Below are 20,186 nucleotides of genomic sequence, written 5' to 3' on the forward strand. Positions count from 1 at the left end.
CTTATTCTTTAAATGATAATTTTGAGGGTGAAAATCTTTTCATGGATATCAAAACTTTGTTGGGAAAGAATATTCAAGTTTATGGCTATGTACCTTTCCTATTGTCTACAAGTCTTGCTCTTTAATAACTTTTATTGCTATTATTCTCTTAGCATTGAATAAACATAATTTGAGTACCGCTATGTTATTAAACTTAGTGCTGATTACCTAGTTTACAAAGTCTGTTTTGTTTTTTCATCTGTAGTCTTAAGTCTCAAATTATATCAGAAAACCCAAGTCTCCAATAAGTGATACAGGGTTATTTTTCTAGTTCCTAGAGTATATAGACCCCAGGTGGTTTTTCTCTATCCTCGATTAGTTTGGTCTAGAAAAAAATGACTGATAAAAGAGAAAACTTGGATCTCTTTACCCATGTGTCAGCACTCTGTTCACTTTGTAACCACTTAAATCTGCTGGTTGTGGGGAACTGAAAAAGCCTGGCTATTCATATGAACATTCATAGGTATTAGGTATTTATTGTATATCTACCATGTAAAAGACATACACATAAGTGTTGTATAGCAAGTAAAGATTAACTATAAAACTTCAGTCCTCAAGAAGATACATAGTCCAGAAGAGAAGACATTTATTAAAATAACTACAAATTAGATACAGTGTGTTTATAAATTAAGTAACCAACATATTAGGAAACAACATATCAACGTCTTTTACAATTTGGTTCAGAGTGTGATTTAAGCTTACCAAATCCTGAAAATTCTACTTTCAAAAACCTCTCTTTATTCCATCTATCTGTATCTGTCCTAACTTGAGTTGTTTTAGTTTTAGCCATTATAATTGCTTGCCCATATCACCTTAGATACGTCTCTTTTGTTTTTGGCCACGTCTTGTGGCTTGCTGCATCTTAGTTCCCAAGTTAGGGATTGACCTAAGGCTCATGGCAGTGAAAACGCCAAGTCCTAATCGCTGGACCACCAGGGAATTACCTTGGATAAGTTTTTTAATAATAACTAACATTACTGGGCTTTTTTATGTGCAAATACTGTTTTAAGCACTTCACATTAACTTGTTTAATCCTCACAGTACCTCCATTTTTACAATAAAAAAACTGAGGCACAAAGAGGTTAAGTGATTTCCCTAAGGTCACAGACCTAATAAATAAAAGAGCTGGGATACAGAATCAGGAAGTTTTGACTGTTTGGCTCAGATTGTTTAGCATTATACCATACTATGTGTATGTGTGTATTACGTACATGTTTATCATTGTTTTGGTGATTGTACAGTATCTCATTGTATGGATATACTTTAGTTTGTACCCAGTCTATCCCCACTGAGGAATATTTAGGATGTTTCTAGTGTGTGAGTGTATTGTCATAACCAGGGTTCCAGTGAAACATCTTACATACATTTTAGTGTATCTGTAGGTAAAATTTCTAGAAATACAATTATTGGACCAAAGGGCATGCACATTGAAAATTTTGTCAGATATTAAATTATCCTCCTGTAATTTGTACCAGTTTACATTCATACCAGCAGACTGTGAAAGTTTCTAAAACAGCTCAGTTTAAATCTAAATTTGAGGGAAGCAATGTGGTTGGATAGTGATGAGTACTGTCTTCAAGTGCCTCTGTATCTTGTTAGCATTTCTTTTCTTAAAAGCATATATCTCTGGATTTGATTATTGGCCATCTAGCTGTAGCCAGTTGTTGGGAAGAGGAGTACACAGTTTAACAGAAAATTTTACTTGTTCGAAATGGCCTTCAAACCAATCAGTTGTCAAACATGGGACTTCCCTTTGAGTCCAGTGGGTAAGAATCTGCCTGCCAATGCAAAAGACCCTGGTCCTCAGGGAATTCCTCAGGGAATTCGATCCCTGGTCCTCAAACTGAGATTCCATATGCCACAGGGCAACTGCTGAGCCTGTATTCTAGCACCCTCGAGCTGCAGCTGCGAAGCTCACATGCCGTAACTACTGAAGCTGTGCTCTGCAACAAGAGAAGCTTCACTGCAATGAGAAGCCCTCACACCACAGCCCATATGCTGCAGCTAAGACCCAGCACAGCCAAACATTAAAAAAAAAAAGAAAGAAAAATTGTTAGTCTAAACCTTTTTAAAACTTTGGTAAGTTGATTTGTCACCACGATCTTTTAAGATCAGGACAACCTCAATAAGAATGAGCATGTATAGTTCCCAGTTGGCTGCTTTCATGGAAACTCCTTACTGGAGTCCCTGTTAAACTCCCAGTGGGCAGAGGCAGAGAGCCAAACACTGCTAAATCACTGTTTTCAGGGAATGGGGATATTAAGACAAATAAGACCAAATGCTTTATACAACTCAGATTTCCTTTCTAACTAGTTTTCCTGCTCATTGGTAAGTTATTTGTCTTCTTCCTCATTCCCATTTCACTGTTTTTAAAGTTAAGGTGATTTGTTTTATTCAGTACATTTAAATTTTGTTTAGCGAACTTGGAACTTATTAGTAGGCCTTCACTTGCCCAGAGTAGGGTGTTACCTTTGCTGGTACCAATACACCACATTCAGGGCCTACAGGCAGGAGTAAAATGAAACAAACTGGTATTCATACACATCCTTAAGCGGGTGACAGGAAATCTGATCAATTCAATGGCATGCATGCTGAGTTGCTTCAGATTGACTCTGCGACCCTATGGACTATAGCCTGCCAGGCTCCTGTGTCCGTGGGATTCTCCAGATGTATTTAAAGTTACCATCTCCTTTGAAGTGGAAAGAGCATTGGAGACTGTTTCCATTAATTACTGGTGATGGTGATGTCTTGCTTCATTTCTATTCAGGAAATCTGTCATTTTATTTCCAAGGACTGAGTAATTGTCTTCTGGGCCTGTTCTATCTGTTCTATCAAGTTTTGGATTACTGTGATATTTTCTTCTGTTGACTGATCAAAGATTTAGATCCACTGCTGATCTTTTTCTTATTGCTTCACTCTGGTTTTTAGAAATGAGGAGGAAAAGAAATGGATCTCCAGATGTCTTATCATCAGTACTACCTGTTTATAGTGAAGTCTAAATGAAGACAACCATGAATGGGCCTCTAATATTAAAATGTTGAAAGCTTAACAGTTTTTATATTTGGCACAAAATTTATTTTTAAAATTTTCTTTTATCTCTTAGCTTTATAAGAAATATTTTTATGAAAGAGAGAGGATCTCTCTTCCATTTACTAAAATTGATCACTTTTTCTTCACTTTCGTATTTTGGATAAAATTAGGCTAGAGCCACTTTTGAGACTTCTCTTGGAAATAATAAAGAGAAAGTGTTAGCGTGCATTAGAGTAAACTCCGTAGAGAGGAGAATTTTGCCTTATTCACTATTGTAGCTCTTGCACCTAAAACAGTGCCTGCCATATAATATGTAATTAATTTGTTGAGTGAATAGGAAGTAGATAACTATATTGTGATACCTCATAGTTGGCATTCTTTGTACCATTTAAGATGAATAAACTAACTAGTTACATGTGTCAACTTGGATAAATGTCAAGGACTTTCCTGGTGGTTCCCTGGCGAAGACTCTGCACTCCCAGTCAGGGGCCCAGGTTTGATCCCTGGTCAAGGAAGTAGATCCCACATGTTACGGCTTCCCAGGTGGCTCAGCAGTAAAGAACCTGCCTGCCAGTGCAGGAGACGCGGGTTCGAGCCCTGGGCTGGGAAGTTGCCCTGGAGGAGGAACTGGCAGCCCACTTGCGTGTTCTTGCCTGGAGAAGTCTGTGGGCAGGGGAACCCGATGGGCCGCAGGTCGCGGGTCACAGAGGAGCAGACAGGCTGAGGGACCGAGCGTGGACTCACACCAGCTAAGATGAGTAGACTGGTTACCTGTGTTAACCGGCTAATATCAGAGGCACTCTTAAAGGAAAAGTTAAGTTGCAAAGTGGTATACATATGTATATAATACCATAAAACTTAAACTTGAAAAATGATGCAATATTTTTTATATAGATACAGCTGTACACTTAAAGCAAAAGTACTGGAAAAAAAAAAAGGTCAGTGATAAACCAAACTCATTGTGGTGATTACTTTGGGGAAAGGAAGAGAAAAATAGGATTGGAATAGTTACTCAGAGAGCTTCAGTTTTATTTGTAGTGTTATATCTCTTATAATAGTTGATAAGTAAATGGTTGTTTGTTATTCTCTACACTTTTTGGTACAGTTGAAATGTTTAATAGTCAAATGAGAGGTTACAGATCAGAAGTCACCAAACGAAGGGCTAGTAGGCCAAATTCTGCTTGTTGCTTGTGTTTTGTCCAGCCCATGAGCTAAGAATTATGATTGCTTCTTATAGTTTTAAATGATTGGAAAAAATGAAAAGGGACTTTGCTGGTGGTCCAGTGTTAAGAATCCGCCTGCCGAAGCAGGGGGCAGTGTGTTCAGTCCCTGCTCGCAGAAGATTCTACATGCCATGGGGCAGCTGAGCCTGCGCACCACAACTGCCGAAGCCCTAGAGTCCTAGAGCCTGTGCCCTGCAACAAGAGAAGCCCCATTTGCTGTAGCTAAGAAGAGCAGCAGTGAAGACCAGTGCAGTCAAACAGAAAAAAATCGAAAGAAGGATATTTCAGGATATTTCAATTTCATGTGAAAATTATACAAAATTGTGATTTTAGCATTCACAAATAATTTAATTGGAGATAACCACACATTCTTTACGTATTGTCAGCGATTGCTTTCACACTGCTATAATATCAAAGGTAAATTGTCACAACAAAGATAAGACTCTCAAAGCCTAAAATATTTATCTGAGCCTTTACAGAAAAAGGCCAATCTGTAGTATAAATGAATTCTGGTCCTAGAATAATGGTGATATAACTGAGCAGATGAGAAGCTATTTGGTGAATACTTGTAATACGTTGGACGTAGTTTTTCCCAGATTGTGTTTTTTAAAAGAACATTTTGATCAAAAGTCAGAGAGATACTGACATTCTTGGAAGTTTAAAAGTGATTGCCCAATAGAATTTCATCTTGTTGAAGAAGTCTAAATCTGATATAGGTGCCCAGGTTGTTGGTGGAGGGAATCCTTCGTTGTTGTTTAGTCACTAAGTCCTGTCTGACTCTATTGTGACCACATGGACTGCAGCCCACCTCCTCTATCCATGGGATTTCCCAGGCAAGAATACTGGAATGAGTTGCCATTTCCTTCTCCGTATTTGACAGAAAATACTAATAGCTCTGTGATTTGGGATTGGTGTTTCGGTAGTTTATTGTTTCTTATTTCCAACGATTTTCAGCAGAGCAGCAGCCTTTTTTTTTTTAAGTTTGAGTGCATCTGATTCTTTTTTTAAAATTATTTATTTTTTTGGTTGTTCTGGGTCTTCCTTGCTGTATGCGGGCTTTCTCTGTAAGTGGGGGCTACTCTTCATTGAAGTACACAGGCTTCTCATTGTGGTGGCTTCTCTTGTTGCGGAGTGCAAGCTTTAGGCAGAGAGGATTCAGTAGTTACGGCATGCGGGCTCAGTAGTTGTGGTGCATGGGCTTTAGTTGCTCCTTGAGGCATGTGGAGTCTTCCTGGACCAGGGAGGTAGAGTCTTATCTATTGTACCACCAGGGAAGTCTCAAGCAGCAGCATTTTAAAGGAATGTGGTGTTTGAGTATGCAGACATAGAAAGTTACTGAAGTAGGGGCGTCTTTTTGGTAATCCTTTTTACTTTTAGGTGTATTAAACTTTGGCCAAGTATTTAGTTTGGGGACCTTAATGTACACAGCAGAAGTGGTGATTTGAATCCATTACAACATAGTTGGTGTTTTTAAAGACATAGTACTGGGTGCCTATAGAAGAAACTTTTCCTGTGCAGATGTTTTCACTTCAGAGCAACATGATACAGTTTTGATTATTTGGAGCAAAGTACATCATGAGAAACGCTGGACTGGAAGAAACACTAGTTGGAATCAAGATTGCCGGGGGAAATATCAATAACCTCAGATATGCAGATGATACCACCCTTATGGGAGAAAGTGAAGAGGAACTAAAAAGCCTCTTGATGAAAGTGAAAGAGGAGAGTGAAAAAGTTGGCTTAAAGCTCAACATTCAGAAAACGAAGATCATGGCATCCAGTCCCATCACTTCATGGGAAATAGATGGGGAAACAGTGGAAACAGTGTCAGACTTTATTTTTTGGGCTCCAAAATCACTGCAGATGGTGACTGCGGCCATGAAATTAAAAGACGGTTACTCTTTGGAAGAAAAGTTATGACCAACCTAGATAGTATATTCAAAAGCAGAGACATTACTTTGCCAACTAAGGTCCATCTAGTCAAGGCTATGGTTTTTCCTGTGGTCATGTATGGATGTGAGAGTTGGACTGTGAAGAAGACAGAGTGCCAAAGAATTGATGCTTTTGAACTGTGGTGTTGGAGAAGACTCTTGAGAGTCCCTTGGACTGCAAGGAGATCCAACCAGTCCATTCTGAAGGAGATCAGCCCTGGGATTTCTTTGGAAGAAATGATGCTAAAGCTGAAACTCCAGTACTTTGGCCACCTCATGTGAAGAGTTGACTCATTGGAAAAGACTCTGATGCTGGGAGGGATTGGGGGCAGGAGGAGAAGGGGATGACTGAGGATGAGATGGCTGGATGGCATCACGGACTCGATGGACGTGAGTCTGAGTGAACTCCGGGAGTTGGTGATGGACAGGGAGGCCTGGCGTGCTGCGATTCATGGGGTCGCAAAGAGTCGGACACGACTGAGTGACTGAACTGAACTGAATGACTTATTTGCGGTTGCCCCAGTGGTTCAGTGGTAAAGAGTTTGCCTGCCAAGCAGGAGATGTGGGTTTGATCCCTGTGTCAGGAAGATCCTCTAGAGGAAGAAATGGCAACCCACTCCCATTTTCTTGCCTGGGAAATCCCATGGACAGAGGAGCCTGGCGAGCAGTCAGAACACAGCTGAGTAACTAAACCACCACCACAATCACTTATGTAGTTCGCAGTATTTCCCTGGGAAACACTCATCTTTCCCTTGTACTCAATTGGATAGTCTGAGACATTTAGCACTGAAAATCAAGTAATCGTATTTGAGCAAACTGTTTCATCGCATTCCCCTGGTGTTATGTAAAACTATTCTGCTCTCATGGTATTAGAAGAAACAGAAAGGGCAAAATCAAATGATCTGAGTGCTCTTCATCTTTTCTTCCTTTTAAAAAGTGTTTTAAGCTATATATATTGTTTCAGTTTTCAAAGTCATAACTACGGTATTTTTTAATTAACTGGAAATATTTGATTAATGAATTTTTCTTTTCTAAGAGACCCTTCAAACAGGGATCTTAATACAATTGTCTTGGATTGTGAAAAGCAATGAAGCATTAAATATCTAGTCTGATTGCATTTTCTTCTCTTAAATTTATGGATGTACAAATAGGATATAGAAAGATCTTTTAAACTGTAGTTAGTATTTTAGTCAGTACTAGGAATTGCTTTCTTGATCTGAAAATTTTCTCATCCACTCTCAGGCTCAGAAGCTGTTTAGTTTTTATGATCCCACCTACTTTCCTTTTTGTTTCAGATTATCCCCTTTATCTGCCCTACTTGTTGGAGTAGAAATCCAGTTCTTGTTTGAGTGGGGTTTTTGCTTGGGGATAGGCAATTGTCTTGCTCTTAGGAGCTATTCTGTTTCATACCTGATCTCATGCAGGTTTTTAGTACTATGTAGAGATTTTTCTTGTTAGAGGAGTTTTTGAAGAGCCATTCTTAACTTCCAGAGTCAAAGGTATGAAAGTCTCAGTGAAAGATATATATGACCCTAATCCCAGATATGATTATCAATCTTAGAAAGCTTTATAGGTTTAAAAAAGAAAAAGAATGATTAGTTGGAGCTGTGTGGCCAAAGGAAGGATTTGAATACTGTGTTCTTGCTTGGAGAATCCCGGGGACGGGGGAGCCTGGTGGGCTGCCGTCTGTAGGGTCGCACAGCGTCCGACATAACTGAAGTGACGCAGCAGCAGCAGATATCTTAAAATCAAGAATAAATCATTGCATCATCAAATATTTAGAGACTCCTTTCCCTGCACCTCAAATGTCTTGGTTCTGTACCCTTTGTACCTGATTTCTAGTAGCACTGAAGCAAGGAAATACTATCATGCTTCTTGCCTATCAGTTTTGTTTTGTCGTGTTTTAGGTAAACTTTGTTGTGTTTTTTTGTTTTTGTTTTTTAACCTGAGATACAGTATACATACAGAACATGTTTTATAAGATGACCACCTAAATAAGAGATACAGAAGATTACCTCTACCCATGCTCCCTCCTAGTTATCCTTCCCTTCTCCTAAAGGTATTTGATAGAATTCTTAACTTTTCTTATTTCCTTTGTCAGTATTTATGTTAAATTGCAAGGTTAAGATTGTTGGTAATAATAGCCACAGACCTCCTTGAGGGTAAAATCATGTTGATGGCGTTCGCTCTAATGTAATGGCTCTTAACTGGGAAGGATTTTGCCCTCTACAGGACATTTGGCTCTGTATGGGAACATTTTCTTCTCAAAACTGGGATCTGCTCTGTAGAGGCCAGAGTAAGCATCCTGCAGTGCACAGGACAGAGGCCTACAATGAAGAATTATCTGGCCCCAAGTGCCAGTAATACTGAGGTGGTTAATTTTAGTGTTGAAAATACAGAGAACATATTTTGAAGATACTTAACATTTAATAAAACAGACTTCTCTGAAGCTCAAATGGTAAAGAATCTGCCTGTGATGCAGGAGACCAGAGTTCGATCGCTGTGTTGGGAAGTTCCTCTGGAGAAGGGAATGGCAATCCACTCCAGTACTCTTGCCTGGAGAATTGCATGGACAGAGAAGCCTGGCGGGCGACAGTCTGTGGGGTCGCAAAGAGTCAGAAACAACTGAGCGACTAACACACATAACACATATAACATAAAATTTAATAAAAGGAAAGTTTATGTTAAATTTGACAGTCACACATTTACCACTTTTTTCTTTCAAGATCTTTCCTTTTATATTGGCTTCCATTTTTCTGGTTAGTGTAATACAAGATGGTTGTCCTGAAATTCTAGTATCTTGATGCCTCATAAGTGTACCAAGATTGTCACAGATTGAAGTGAATTCTGAACTTGCCCAACCAGGACAGTAGGCTAGATTCCAAAGTGAGTTCTCCATCTCTGATAATTAAATGGATAGTTAGATCTAGTTTTCTAGTATAGTCTGTTGAGCATAGGAATTCAGTGTGGTAATTATTAAAGTGTAGGATAGATTTTGAAAGTTTATGAAAGTCATTGTGTAGCTGCAATAATTTATTTTACCTTAGATTGTTCCTGGTTGGAGACTCCTTAAAGTCAGAGATTGACTAGAACATGAGCATATAGAATGTAGCTCAGTGTGTGTTGTGTATATGTACATGTACATGTGTGAGTGCGTGAGTGAAAGTCGCTCAGTCTTGTCCGATTGTTTGTGACCCCATGGACTATACAGTCCATGGAATTCTCCAGGCCAGAATACTGGAGTGGGTAGCTCTTCCCTTCAGGGGATCTTCCCAACCCAGGGATCGAACCCAGGTCTCCCGCATTGCAGGCCCATCTGAGCCACCGGGGAAGCCCTACATACATATATATATGTGGGCATTGTTTGCGACTTAGTAATAAAGTTAAGAGCAGTCTTTGCAGCAGAAGTGGAATATGAGAAGCTTAATGTAGAGTTAAAATATCTGAAACTCTAAGCAAAATTGTTCATAGACTAGCTTTACCCATTGAAAGCTAGAGACACTAGTGGATATCTAGTAACAGGAAAAAGCCAGATGAAAAAGAATCCAAGTGCTTAGAAAATCTATGACAAAATGTTGATTTGACTACTAAAAGGCGACTTTCCTCTGTTTCCTCAGCGGCTCTTAGCTGATGACAGGTGTTAGCACATTAGGATGTTTGGGTTGAATTTTGGTTTGTTTTTTATTTTTTTGGCCACACCATGCTGAATCTTATTTCCCTGACCAGGGATCAAACCCATTCCCCCGCAGTGGAATTTTAACCATTAGACTACCAGGGGGGTCCCTTGAGTTGAATTTTCATATGTATGAACATTAGTGATTTGTCTGAGAAGAACTTGGTGCCCCAACAAAGATACAGGGAAGGAACAAATAGGAGAGAATGAAAATAGCAGTCAAGTATTAAGGATTGAGATGTTATTAGGCATGGCCACTAGGAATCACTAGCATGCTGCTGATAGAAGGATTAGAATAAGTTAGGGATTCGAGAATGTAGTTACTTTGTAGATTCCCTGCTTTGTCTTTTGCTTTGTCTTTTGAAAGAGAAGGTTCCAAAACATTCTTTTGTAAGCGTTAAATACATAATGCTCTAGGTGATTTTCCTGTTTCTTTTTCCCCTGGATAGATACTGAAATTCCCTAGTGCCCTTGGGAAACTAAACCACCCTCATAGAAAAGACTGGCTTAGGAACATTTTATGTCTCATGAGAGGTGAAATGGTTGATATAATTTACTTGTTTTATATGGTGATTTAAAAGGGCTTCCATGGTGGCTCAATGGTAAAGAATTTGCCTGCATTGGAGGTACCAGTTCGATTCCTGGGTTGGGAAGATCCCCTGAAGGAGGAAATGGCAACCCACTCCAGTATTCTTGCCTGAAAAATTCCATGGACAGAGGAGCCTGGACTCCTCTGTCCATATGGGCTACAGTCCATGGGGTCGTAAAAAGTCAGACCCAATGGAGTGATAAGCATGTATATGGTGATTAAGTCATTGAGAGTAGGGTATAGCAGTAATTTTAAAATTATTTCTAATACTTAAACAATAGAAGGCTTTTGGCCTTTCTTCTTGAACAAAAAAAAAAGTCTCTCAAACTTTTTTTTGGCTGCACCATGGCTTGTGGGATCTTGGTTCCCTGACCAGGGATTAAATTCAGGCCCTGGCAGTGAAAGTGCCAAGGCCTAACCCACCAGGGAATTCCCTCTACAATAATTTTATTTCCTATAAGTCCAGGAGTGAACACATTGAGGAATATTACTTTGCGGATGGGTGAGGGAAGGGGAGACAATACTCCTTAATTTAAATACTATCTCAGAACAGGAAGCCTTGTTCTTATTTCCTTTTGTTCCCGTATCAGACCCAGTCCATATTCTACTTTATAAGGCAGTGTACTTAGTTTTTATTTGACTTTAGCCAAGTTTCTAATATATACATTCTCCCAATTAGTGTTAGATACTTCAGTATCAATCAGTCCTAATTTGTAACTCCCAAATATTGAAGACTGATTTTTTTTTCCCCATTACAATAGGCATTGTTCTGTTTTACCTACTGGGCGCAAATCATCTGTTCTTAGAGACTCAGTACATTATTTTGGAATAAATTCCAATTTGTGCATCAAGCTTGGGATAGCAAAATCGTTTTCTTTGTAGTACTGTTGATTGCATGCTGTATTATTTCTAAATATGTGGAGAACTCCTATCTTCTCAGAACTAACTTTTGATTAGTTGAACTCTTCTACACTTAATTTAAAAAATGGGAGCTTATTGATCATATGCATAGGGTTCTCCTGTTCTTTGATCTGTTTGTTGTAATAGTGATCTTGAAATGTCATGAGCTGATTTTTCCAAATAGAATAGACTCACTGGAAATGGAACTATACAGAGTTTGCAGGAGAGGACTAACAGCTGGATACTTTAGCTTCGCTCTTTGTTTTTGATACCAATAAATAACTTGTGAATTTTATATAAAATAATCTTAGATATAGGTTAAGATTTTAAAGATCTTTAAATTTTATTTTTTAACTTTAGCAGTGGTTCCTACTTTAATCCACTTGTTCTCTGAGCTCAAAGACATATATTAAAAACTGGCACAAAAAATTTAGCAAATTACTTATAAAATTTGTGAAGTGCAAAGACGGGATAACTGTGTGGTTTTTTTAGATCTGTTTCTGATATTGGTTCTGTGAAGTTCATTTTGTCTTTTAGGAGTACCTTCAAGCAGACTTTTAGTTATTATTAATTTGAATCCTGTTTTCCTGAGTCTGGAAAGATAATCACCTCTTTCCTCATAATGATTACCCTTCATGATTTGACCCTCCCAGACATTTATCTATCAGATGTCTTTCACATATCTAGATTGTATATGCTTATTAGCCTTTCTCGAGAAGTCTTGCATGAAATCTAGGAGTAGAAATTATATGTGCTTATAAAAGAGTTTGTATTTGTTACTTCAGTTGTATTTGACTGATACTTGCTTTAGTGCAGGGAATGGATTAAATAAATGGAGACTTAGAATGGAGATTGGCACAGCAAGTGCAGTGAACTGGGCTCTTGAGTTTTGGCCAAGAAATAGCCAAGTCACCATGCTATAGTGGACCAAGTGTGGGCATTGGAGCCAACATCTACTGAATGAGTTAGCTGAAAGAGTGACTTCATTCAAATTTATTAATTTTACCAAGTTAGTTTCCATATCTATAAAACGGGAAAAGGATCTTACTCTACTGGTTTATTGTGTGGATTAACTAAATATTCAGTGTATTAAATGCTCAGTGAATGTTAAATCTTTTCTTTTTCTTGAAGAATTTTATATTCTTCAGAGCATCACAACTTAAATAACATTTGCCAAGGAGTATTGCTAAGTTTACAATTTTCAACTCATACAATTAAATACTTTTGGTTTTGGATGATGATTTAGTTGAAAAGAGCAGGGTCACTAGCTACCGTATAGTTTTTTTTTTATATATATATATTTATTTGGGTGTGTCCAATTTTAAATCTTTGTTGTGGGATGTGGAGTCTTCAGTCTTCGTTGCAGCATGAAGGATCTTTAGTTGTGGCATGCACGCTTTTAATTGTGGCATGGGAGACCAAGTTCCCTGACCAGGGATCGAACTTGCACCACCCCCTCCAATCCCCGCCAACCCTCCACCCCGAATTGGGAGCACAGAGTGTTAGCCTTTTCATACTGTTCGTGGGGTTCATGGGGAAAGATTGAAGGTGGGAGGAGAAAGGGACGACAGAGGATGAGATGGTTGGATGGCATCACCGACTCGATGGGCATGAGTTTGAGTAAGCTCCAGGAGTTGGGTGATGGACAGGGAGGCCTGGCGTGCTGCAGTCCATGGGGTCGCAAAGAGTCAGACACGGCTGAGCGACTGAACTGAGTGTTAGCCACTGGACCACCAGGGAAGTTGCTACCATGTAGTTCTTTTTTTTTTTTTTTTACCATGTAGTTCTTAACTTTTGAGGATCTTGAAGAAAAATACCTGTTGGTTTGAGCATCTTTGGTATTTCTGGACTACTAATCAGTTTAATATAAAGGCAGGCATTGTAGTAAGCATAGTATACTGTCTTAGCCTGTATAATGTTGGAGAGTTAATTCTTTGCTAATGGAGTCACAAAGAGCCAGCCAGACAGGACTCAGCACAGCACAGCAGCAGTGGTAATCACTCCTGACAGCTTAGCTGTATCTTAAGCCTTTTATATTATCTTAAAGACTGATAAAAATTGACCAGTGTTTAAATGCAATCAAATGTGTGGGCTTAAATGGGCATGCTCTCTGAGCGATTGTTAAAAGATAGACAGTCTTTCCTACCCTGATTAAACATGGAGCTAGTGAATTTCAGTTTGCAATACATAGTTGGTCTCTGGTGGAAATGTGTTGAGTAAGAGAAAAATTGATTATATTCGTTGCCCTATTTATCACAGACATCATATTTTCTTTTATCTCCTAAAATGATAGTGTCTAGATCTGGAGACCTCTGATGGACTCCTATTAAGTACAACTTACTGTGACTGAGATGGTACAGCGTCAACCACTCGAAGCTTAGCTTGATTTAGATGTAGGGTTTTCCTTTATAGTTTGTGGATTATTGAATGCCTTATACCAGTGGTCAATATTTCCTACTAAAGGTTTAGCTCAGTTAGTATTCCTTTTCTGAAAATTGAAGGTAATACTAAGTTGTTCAGGAATACTTTTATTTACAAATTAATATCTTTGGATAGAGTGTTGATTATTTTTCTCTATATTCTCTAGACTCTAGAAGCTTTAATATTTGGACAAAGCGAAGGTTTTGTGAGAGATTCTGATGGAATAAGCACAGATGATTTGAGCCTCAGAGACCCAAGTGAGGCAGGTACTTGGGTGATAGATACCAGTTGAAAAGTAAGAAAATCTCTCCCTTGCTCCCATTATTCCTTGTTAACTGTTTATAAAGAATTTATTTCCTGAAACAAAGATCCTAGAGTAAATGTCCTTCAGCCGATAGATCTCCAAAACAATTATCACTGCCTTAGCTCTTCCTTGGTTTGCTTGGATTTCTTCCCTGCCACTTTCTGACCGCTAATCAGTACTTTTGGGAAATAAAAACTCCTTATAAAGTGATTGGGGAGATTTGTTCTAAAACAGGAAAAGAAATGTTCATTAGGAGAAACTGTTGTAAAATACACAATACAAGGACTTAAGCCGTTTTTTATAGTTTGTGTATACTGTTATGACTACTTCACTGTGAAACCTTGATATATGATTTTTGTTAAATGTGAATTCAGCTGTCCTGAGTGGTGTTAATTGATAGGGGTAAATACCTGTGAGACAACTTAAGGAAAAAAATCTTTAGTGAATACATCTACAGTCTTATCAGTGTCTTTTCCCTAGCACTAGCAATAAGGAATAAAGAAAAGGAGCTTCGTTGGCAATATTTCTTTGTTTTTTTGTAATTTGGGGTATGTTTTGGTGTTGATGCTTTGATTTCCTGTCTTGGATGTTGGCTTTGGAAACTAAACAGTTAAAGCACCATGATTTGAGAGGAAACTAGCTCTCATGAATGAAGGCAAAGTTTGGCACTAGGCCAGAATAATGGGGGTGATAGTTAGGGTGGGGATACTGACTGACTTTTGTACCACAAATGACTTTTAAAAATTAAGAGATAATCCATGTCCTGAGGTTACAAACCGGCTACAACTGGTTCCCCCCCCCCCCCCCCCCCCCCGCTCCTGCCCCCGCTAGGCATCATGGGTAAAAGTAAGCATCCCCCTGTTTCTTTTGTTTAATATAACAGTACGCCATGTGATTGGCAGGGCAGTGCCCGCTTGGAAACCGGGTTTGTGCAGGTCTCTCAAGGGGGCTGGCACGTATGGGGCCGCCCCTGTGCTGTAGAAAGAGCTTCTCTTACGATAGAAGAGAGAAAGGGAACCTCTCCCCCCTCCCCCCAAAACAAAACAAAAACCTAAACCCATCTCTTATTCCTTTTTTCCCTCCTTTTTCTGTCCCCCCCCCCCTTTTCTTGTCTCCAGCTTTCCTGGCAGCTAGAGGAGGGAGCAGAAAAATGTATACCTGTAAGTACATTTAACTGTCTTGCCCCAGCCCCCTTCTTTCTTTTTCTAAAAGCAGAAACTGAATTCTTCACAATCTTTTCCTCACTACATGTAGAAGGTGATATGCTGAGGTTTCTGATGGAATTGAAATAATAAATACCATTGCTTTAAAAAATTTATTGCGGAATAATTGTTCTCATACAAACCCCCTTTCGATTTTGATTCTCAACCCCTCTGCTTCATTTTTTTGCTTTTTGTAATGGTTTCTGGATTCTAGTTTTCTTTGAGCTGAAGCTGTGAGAGGAATGTTATGTTAAGGTCTTTTTCTTTTTTAAAATTTCTTTTGTCTATAGCAGTGATGGTTCTAGCTCCCCCTTACCCTCACTACCCACCCCACCCCCCCTTTTCCATGTCAGCTCCAACCCTGCTCTGTGAATGGAGTCGACCAGCTGACTGAGTGCTGGCATCATGCCAAGGGCTGCAAAGCAATGAGAATGTGCGCGCGCTCGCGTGTGTAAGTGTATACAGAACACAAAGGGAAAGGCCTGCAGTCTAGGAAATCACAGACTATTATATAAGGAAGTCTGCGTCATCTCTGCTTATTTGGGCTAATGGACCAGGAAAAGGGGAAGGCTTAGAGCAAGAAAAATACCCTTTTGATATAAATACACACTTATTCCCTAGCCATCCTTATTTTTTTAAAAAGATACTTTTGTTGTGGCACAATGAGAGCTTCTCTGTCCAGGTGGTAGTGACCATGTTCTAGTGAAGTGTAACTCTTTTGGGACTTGAAGCAGTTTGTTCTGACTCTTCTTGTCCCAATGCAGGTGTGTGTGTTTGAGGAAGAGGGGTGAGTGGAAGAGAAATGCCTCCTGAATTTAACAGCTGTAATTTGTTAGATACTTTTTCCCAAACTGTTTCAAATCATTCAGGATTGCCAAGAGTATGGGGTAGGGGGGAGGTGCTGTTAAGGAGAAGCAAAAGGCCTTGTCACAGAGCAAATTATATATTAGCTTTTCCTTTGAATCTGCCCCCCCCATATTTTCTTTATTTATTGTTGTTTTTTGTTTAGTATATTATAAAAATGCAGTAGTCTCCCCCTGCCATCTGCTGCAGTTAGGGTTGTTCAAAGAGAAGGTCAAATAGTTCTTGAAAGGGAAAAAGAAAGATCTAAGCTTCCAGATATTGCAGGTGTTACAGTTTTGGAATTCAGTTGGCATGATTGAATCTTTCATTGGTCATTAAGAGCTCATTTAGACATTGTATTTCAATTTACCACCAATTTACCACAGTTCCTTTTTTCTTAATTTCTCTTTATGTTTTTCTTAGATGTGTTACATATATATGAAAAGCTCTTATGTTAAATGGAAATGTGAAATAAAGTATATTAGTGAATAAAAGAATGTCATACTGGGACTTCCCTGGTGGTCCAGTGGCTAGCAAGGCTCCACACTAGCAATGCAGGGGGCCTGGGTTCTGTTACGGGTCAGGGAACTAAGATTCTGCATGCTGCATTCAAGACCTGGTCCAGCCAGTCATTTTTTGTAAGTTTATTTTTGCTCCTGCTTGACTGTTTGGAATGATAGTGCTGATGTGCAGTAAGTAGATAAGGAGAGTTTGGAGTGAGAGAACTTTTGAACTAGTTTATCCTGGAATAGGGGCTCCCCAGGTGGGTCAGTGGATAAAGAATCCTCCTGCCATGCAGGAGACGCGATTCAATCCCTGAGTGGGGAAGATCTTCTGGAGGAGGGCATGGGAACCCTCTTCCAGTATCCAATAATCTTACCTGGAGAATCCCATGTACAGAAGAGCCTAGGGGGCTACAGTCCTTAGGGTCGCAAAGAGTTGGACACGACATCCTATAATAAGGTCTGTCTTGTTGCAGTCTAGAGGAAATTGCTTAATTCAGTCTTTTTTTAAATTAATTTTATTTATTTCTGGCTGTGCTGCGTCATTGTTGCTGCGCATGGGCTTTCTCTAGTTGCAGCAAGCGGGGGCTGCTCTCTAGTTGGAGTTTGTGACTTCTCTTCTAATGGAGCTCAGGCTCTAGAGTATGCGGGCTTCATTAGTTGCAGCCTGCGGGTTTAGTTGCACTGTGGCATGTGAAATCTTCCTGGACCAGGGATTGAATCCATGTCCCCTGCATTGGCAGGTGGATTCTTAACTTCTGGACCACCAGACAGTTTGGAGTCTTTTTGATTCTTTGTATTATAGCCCATGAATTTGTGTTCTTGCCAAATTTTCACAAGCAACAGTCTTTTAGTATACTGTGTATATTTTTCTCTTTGATATGTAAGTTTTGGTGCAAGTGTTAGGAGGTGCATATGAAGTTGTACTTTGAGGGTTGCTGGTTGGGACTTAGCAGAGTGGCTGGCCTGCTTATTCCCTAGTCTGCCCTCAGTTATTTCCCCACCACAAGTAGTTGAAGTCTACTCTTCCAAATGTCTATTTTGAATTAAGAGAGATTCTCTCCCCGCACCCCCCCCCCCCCGCCCCCACTTCCACTGTTAGTTGAATACTAAAAGACAAAATAGCAACAGAGACCAGCCTAGCTCAAACATGTGAAAGTGAAGTCGCTCAGTCGTGTCCAACTCTTTGCGACCCCATGGGTTGTAGCCTACCAGGCTCTTCCGTCCATTGGATTTTCCAGGCAAGAGTACTGGAGTAGGTTGCCGTTTTCTTCTACAGGGGATCTTCCCAACCCAGGAATTGAACCCAGGTCTTCCGCATTGCTGGAAGACGCTTTACCATCTGAGCCACCAGGGAAGCTCAAACATAGAGGCTAGATAAAGATTCATTCAGAGTTGTGTGATTCCCTAGTTCTTAGAGGTAATAATTGTGTTTTTGAGTTGATATTATCCTCTTACACTATTATTTTGTAATCCTCTCCATGGGAACCAGCCATTTTACAGGTGTGTAAATATAATATTGTTTTAATTATATGTGATGCTTGCTTATTAGACTGATAGGTTTCATAGAATATCTTTTTGCAGTCTTTAACTTGTAACTTTTCTCTTTGTACTGGGAAGCAGATTAGTAAGGATAATGTTATGGTTAAGATAGTTACATAATCAGTGAGACATAAGTTAACAGATTCTATTAATGGACAGATTTTTTTTCTTAATTCCCATAGGCCCTAGTTACTGTTCAGGAGTGACTGAAGAGTAGTTTTGAAGAGTGTAAAATATGCCTTTTGACCACCTCTTGTCTCCTTCATTCTAACTTTTTTAATGTCTGTCAGCCTCTTTTCGGTATGTATCAGAACTTTTAAACTGATTTACTATAATTCTTTATAATAAATTTTTATAAAATATGTTAGTATAAAATAATATATTTGGGCTGATTTATTATAAGATGACAGTGGGAGAGGGCTGCTTACCTCCTATTCATTAGTTTTTTTTTTAGGCAGGACATCCTAATCTGTCACATTTAAACATAGGAGTCTTTATGGTCCTTGGTATATATTGTTAGACCTAACAGTGTATCATCTAAGACAAGGTCATATAGGCTCTTCATTCAAGGATGTGAGCCAAGCCTTGTGTACTAAACTCAACAGGTAAACAGTGATGGTGTGTCTGCTTTCATTTAGAATTACTGTCTTAACAGTTTGGAAAGATAGAATAGTTTGATGATTAGAAACATAGGCCTTGCAGTAAGAGAGACCTCAAACACAGGTCTTAGCTATTTACAGACTAAGGCTTAGCTATTTACAGACTAAGACCTTGAAAAGTTACTTACCTGTTTTTGTTTTCTCTGTGTAAAAGGAGAATTACTTAAATTATTAAAGCCCTCCTTTAAAGGATTTAAATGAGATAATGCATTGTAAAGCACTTAGCACAGTGCTTAGCAAATAATAACTATCTCTTTTTTAAACTTTTGGCATCTTTTGTGTTACACTGGGTTGATTAACCTATATGTTGGAAGAGCCTAGATCAGGAGTCAGTCAGAAACTACAGCTACTGCCTGTTTTTATAAATCAGCTTTTATTAGAACACAGTTACACACTTTTGCTTACAGCAGCAGAGTTGAGAAGTTAGCCCACAGAGTCTAAAATATTTATTATCTGGCCCTTTACAGAAAAAGTTTGCAGACTTCTAGATCAAGAGTCTGTTGTTTTTGGTTTTTTTTCCTAGAAAAGTGAGCCAGAAAGCAAGTTCTGGAAATCAAGAGGGAAGTAATTAAAATAAGCTAGAAGAATTAATCATCTTAGGTTTTTAGGAATTAGATTTTATAGTGTGGGGAATAGTGGGAAGAGGTCCATTGATGTAGCTGATATGAGTTAGGTGAAGGAAAGTACCATTTGGAGTTGGTTAAGCAATAACAGTACTTTCATGGTCTGTCAGGGCATTTCATAGTAGTGGGTAATAAGGGAAGTACAAAGAAAGAAGAGAGATTTGCTGCCAAGGAGTTTGCATTAAATCTGAAAAATAGTGTGAATTGATAGGTTACCTGTTAAAGTAATGGGTTAGTTAGAGTAGGCCAAGAGTTTTCAAAGTGTGGTCTACAGACTCCTGAAGATCCCTGAGACCCTTACAGGGAGTCTCGTGATGAAAGCTATTTCACAGTAATACAGAGGCATTATTTTGCCTTTTTCCCTTTGTTGACACTTGCACTGATGATCCAGAAGCAGTGGTGAGTAAAACTGCTCTGATGCCTTAGTATGACGAATCAACACAGTACTCCAGTAGTCATTCTTCATTGCCATGCAGTTTAAATTTGCCGATTTAGAAAAAAACAAAATCTTGTTTCACTTAAGAATGTTCTTGAAGCAATAAAAATAAATTTTATTTAATCATGACTTTTCAGAACATGGGTTTCAAATATTTTGTGTGATAAAGTGAGAAATCCTTATAAAGCACTTTTGCTACATATTGAGGTACAGTGTTTACCTCAAGGAATAGTGAAATCAGGTTGCAAGCTACCTAGCTGCTTTCTTCATA

The 20,186-nt window shown here is 39.0% G+C and overlaps 1 protein-coding gene across 4 annotated transcripts in view; it reads left to right on the forward strand.

The window, feature by feature from the left end:
• GATAD2B (GATA zinc finger domain containing 2B) overlaps window positions 1-20,186 on the forward strand; it is a 78,916-nt gene that overhangs the window by 12,753 nt on the left and 45,977 nt on the right. For 2 of the 4 annotated variants that reach the window (XM_052636870.1, XM_052636873.1), the window contains exon 2: window positions 15,226-15,267. The exons of 1 other annotated variant lie outside the window; for it this stretch is intronic. The gene's annotated coding sequence lies outside the window, so the exon portion shown is untranslated. Of the gene's footprint in view, window positions 1-15,225; window positions 15,268-18,433; window positions 18,498-20,186 lie in introns of those variants that run through there. One more of the 4 variants, XM_052636872.1, reaches the window with a different exon arrangement.

Source organism: Budorcas taxicolor, chromosome 3, assembly GCF_023091745.1.
Source record: "Budorcas taxicolor isolate Tak-1 chromosome 3, Takin1.1, whole genome shotgun sequence".
Taxonomy (NCBI): Eukaryota; Metazoa; Chordata; class Mammalia; order Artiodactyla; family Bovidae; genus Budorcas; species Budorcas taxicolor.